Raw genomic sequence first — 4,916 nt, forward strand, 5'->3', positions numbered from 1 at the left:
GAATGAATAATCTAAATCATTTTCTTCTCTTTGAAGATAATAGGAAAAAAGAGAGAGAGAGAACACTCACTAACTTATTCTATAACCTGGACATCAAAGCCAGACAAGAGCAACGCAAAAAAAGAAAATTATAGGCCAACTTCATCACTGTACTAGAAATTCTATTTTCTTTTAAGTTTGTATTTATTTAGAGAGAGAGAGAGACAGATAGAGAGAGAGAATCCCAAGCAGGCTCCGCACTGTCAGCATGAGCCTGTGGCTGGGCTCGAACTCATGAAGCATGAGATCATGACGTGAACCAAAATCAAGAGATGGACACTCAACTGACTGAGCCACCCCAGTGCCCCTGTACTAGAAATTTTAGCCAGCAAACACCACCACTACAACTAAGAGAACACCACCACTACAAGTAAGTATACAGTAAAGCTTTGGTTTGCAAGCATAATTCATTCTGGAAACATGCTCATAATCCAAAGCACTTGTTTATCAAAGAGAATTCAAGAACTATTGGCTCAGTGATCATGTGACGTTTGGCATCACGTACTGCTTGTATTGCAAGACATCGCTCCTTTATCAAGTTAGAATTCAGTAACTTGCCAATAAACAAGTTACTTGCAATCCAAGGTTTTCCTGCATACATATTTTTTAAAATAATTTTAAAAACAGGAAGGCGGAAAGAAAAAACAATGTATTTGCAGGTAACATCATTGTCTACATTAAAGACCCCCCCCAAAAAAAACCCTGGAGATAAATTTTATATATAAGCCTTTAGTAAAACGACTGGATAGAAGAGCAGTAATCAAAAACATAACTTGTATGCTCACTTAAGCAGCACATATACTGGAATTGGAACTACACAGATCAGCATGTCCCCTGCACAAGGATGATATGAAAATTAGCAGTATTCCATATTTTCCTTTTTGCACTATTTCTGTAAATCTAAAATGATCTCAAAAGTCGAAAGATATGTGTGAGTTCTTAGCTCAGGAAACAAATTTATAATAGAACAGAATAAAATCTTATAAAATATATGGAAACTAAGTTTAAAACTAACAAAAGAAGTACAAAAGCTTTATAAGGAAAAATTCTAAGAGGTTCAAGAACTAACCGGAGAGATATGCTATTTTATGAATAGGAAAATTCAACATTATGATATTGTTTTTTTCCACAAAAGTTCCTATCGTTTGAATGCAAATGCAATTAAAATCCCAACAGTATTCTTTGGGAAACCAGGTAAATTGATTCCATAATTGCACAAAACAAAAGGCAGAGGCATATTTAATAAAACAGACGGGGGGACCTGCTTAAATAAAGACTTACTATAGTCATAGAAATGTAGATGTTTGGTATTGGTGGCCGGATAAACAGTAAACCAATGGAAGAGAGAGCCCATGAAACAAAATCCACACATATATGGAAACTTACAGACAGAAAATCAACAGGGAATATACATGATCCATTCACTAATGTTTTGGACAACTGGTTATATCCATGTTTTAAAAAGTGATTTTTTTTTTTTAGCTATATCACACCATATACATACACACATACAATGTGGATTAAAGATTTAAATGTAAAAAACAAAGCTTTATTTACAACTTTTAGAATATTGGGGGGTATCTTTATTAAGGATTTCTTAAAATATAAAAAACACAAAAACACAGAGAAAGGTTAATAAATTTGACATTCAACTTAAACATTTCTGCCCAAAATATATAACCTAATTCTAATCAAACATTTAGACCTAACTTCTAGTTTATGGGAAATAGAGAAGAGTTAGAAGACACCATGAAGATACTGTCAACTTCCAGCATCTGAAACACTCTAAGAAATATTCTGGCCTAAACACTTCAAAAAGTCAACGTCATCTGAAGTGGGAAGGATGGATAAGAAACTCTTCTAGATTAAGAGAATAAAATGACAAGAACAAGATGCAATGCATGAACTTTGGGTTTGGGATTAAAAACAAATCAACACCTAAAAATGACATTCTTGAGATACTCAGGGAAGTTCAAATGTAGACTATATATTATTTACTATGGGATTATTGTTACTTTTATCTTCTCTATACCCAACATGGGGCTCCAACTCACAGCTCCGAGATTAAGAGTCTCATGCTCTATAGAATGGGCCAGTCAAGTGCCCTTATCAACTTTCTTAAATGTGGTAATAATATCATTGTTATATAGGACACTTGGTTTTTAAGAAATGCATGGTGAAATACTGAAAGGTTAAAGTTCATCATGTTTTCAATTTACTTTCAAATTGATCAACAAGTTATTGTTAAATCTGGATGGAAGGTATATAGATGTTCATTGTTTTTGTGTTTATATGAATGAAAAAAATTTTAATCTTTTAAATGTTTATTTTTGAGAGATGGTGTGCTAGTGGGGGAGGGGCAGAGAGAGAGAGAGAGAGAGAGACAGAGTATCCAAAGTAGGCTCTGTGCTGACAACAGAGATCCCGATGCAGAGCTTGAACTCACAAACCACAAGATCATGACCTGAGTCAAAGTCGGATGAACCAACTGAGCCATCCAGGTGCCCCTGAAATTTTTTATATTTCAAAGTTGAAGGACTTTATAACTTGTGCTCTTCCAAGCGCATCAATAAAAAGGTGAGGAAATAAGCCACAAACTGAGAAAAAATGTTTACAACATCAAATAGTAAGCATGGATTAGTATCCATAGTCCATAAGAAAAACTCCTCAAAGAAATCTGTAACAAAAACACAACTTCACATAAGATGGGCAAAAGACAGGTGAAACTTTTCACAGCAAGCAATCAAGAATGAATAGAACACATATGAAAAGATAACTCAACCTTTCGCATTTAGGAAACACAAATTTAAACAGTGAGATTTCCACTCTGGCCAAAAAAAAGTGACAGGAGCAGAATTTACCTTCCCCCATCTTAATTAAAACAACTAAAAACTTGTACAAAAAGTATACTACGAAGTTTTTGAGGCGCCGGACAACAGCCAGTGCAGCACAGGGACTCTTGAGAGAAGCACAAACAAGGCAAGTCCAACAGCTGTCTGAGGTCCCCGCACAGTGTCCACGCTGTGGCACGATGACAGAAGTCTCCGTGGATAGAGCACGCAGGGGGGCCAAGATACAGTGTGTAGGGCAGAGGGCTGGAAAGGGGGGAAACTACAGACGGAGAGTTCCAGATCTGCAGAGGGTCTGCCCGAGTCTTCAGCTGAATGCTAATCAGTGTGTGCCTATGAGGAAACTACCCAAAGGCGGCAAAGAACCACCAGGAAAGAACAAGCAGCACAATGTGGGAGTTCATGTAGAGCTCAAAATAGCTCTTGTTCCCATCGGCAGACGGGAGACGTCTCCTAAAAGACAGAGCACAGATGGGGCGCCTGGGGGGCTTAGTCGGTTAAGCGTCCGACTTTCGCTTAGGTCATGATCTCGAGGTTCGTGGGTGCGAGCCCTGCGTCGGGCTCTGTGCTGACCGCCAGCTCGGAGCCTGGAGCCTGTTTCAGTCTGTGACTCCCTCTCTCTCTGACCCTCCCCTGCTCACACTGTCTCTCTCTCTCTCTCTCCTAGAAATAAGTAAAAATTTAAAAAAAATTAAAAAAAAAAAAAAAGAGAGACAGAGCACAGAGGAGATCCTTCAGAAGGGTCTACTCCCGTAATGGCCAAATTAGCCCCAAAGGCTATTCTGGTCCTATCTTATTAAGCTTAAAAGCAAGCTATGAAAGGATCAGACTGTTCCCAAGTAACTTCATTATGTTTCAGAAAAAGCTCAACATATTTAAAGGAATACAAAAACTCTAGTACACAACAATGTAAAATCCAAAAATTACCAGATATACAAAGTAAATTACAATTCAATGGTGGGTGGGGGGAAAAAATCAATCAATAGAAACAGACCAGAAATGATACAGATGATAGAATGGTCAAGTACATTAGAACAGATATTATTAATGCACTCTGGGTGTTTAAAAAAAAGAGGGTGGGGAGCATAAGCATGTTAAGGAGGGGCATGGAGGATATAAAAAAGACCCAAATGGAACTTCTAAATTAGAAAATAATGTCTGAGGTGAAAAATACACTGGATGGGATTAACAGAAGATTAAATACTTCAGAAGAAACGACTGAATGAATGTAATGTATGTGAGGACACAACAACAGAAACTATTCAATATGAACAGAGAAAAAGACGTAACCCAAATGGAGCATCAGTATAACGTGCGACAACTGCAAATGGCCTAACATACAAGTAATCGGGAGTCTTAGGAGAGGGCTGAGAGGAGGGGAAACAGAAAGAAGTTACTGAATAAATAACAGCCCCAAATTTTCCAAATCTGGTGAAAACCGTAAACCCACAGGTAAACAGCCCAAGCAGAAGAAACATGAAAAGAACTACACCGAGCACATCATAATCACATTTCTTAACAGCGGTGAGGAAAATCTTAAAAGCAGCCAGAGAAAAAGAACAAGTTACACACAGAACAAACAGAAGAATACCAGGAGTCTTCTTGCTGGATAGCATAGGAAGGTACCACTAAGCATCCACTAAATTGACAAAACTGGAAAGTGTGAAAGTAAGAAGTGTCGGAGAGAACGTCCCAGAACGCGAGTCGGGGAATACGCCGGTTCGGCCACCGCAGAACCCAATTTGGCATAATCTGGTAAAGATGAGGATTTCCACACCGGCTGGGAAAGCAGTAGCACTCTGAGACACAGAATGGTCATAGCAGCACTGCTGGCAATGGCAACAGCAAAAACAAAAACCAACCAACCAACCCCAAATGTCCGTAACAGAAGAATGGGTAAATTGTGGTCTGTTCATACGACACTATAATGCAATAAAAATGAATGACTCTCAAAATATACTAAGCTGAAAAAAGCAAGTCACAGAAAGTAAACATACATTATGCTATTTATATAAAATTGAAAACATA

At 37.9% G+C, this 4,916-nt stretch overlaps 1 pseudogene; it reads left to right on the forward strand.

The window, feature by feature from the left end:
• The first annotated feature begins 816 nt into the window (after positions 1–816).
• Positions 817–916, forward strand: LOC120237598 (annotated as a pseudogene).
• Positions 917–4,916: the final 4,000 nt, after the last annotated feature.

This window comes from Hyaena hyaena, unplaced genomic scaffold, assembly GCF_003009895.1.
Source record: "Hyaena hyaena isolate Hyena2069 unplaced genomic scaffold, ASM300989v1 scaffold_184, whole genome shotgun sequence".
NCBI lineage: Eukaryota > Metazoa > Chordata > Mammalia > Carnivora > Hyaenidae > Hyaena > Hyaena hyaena.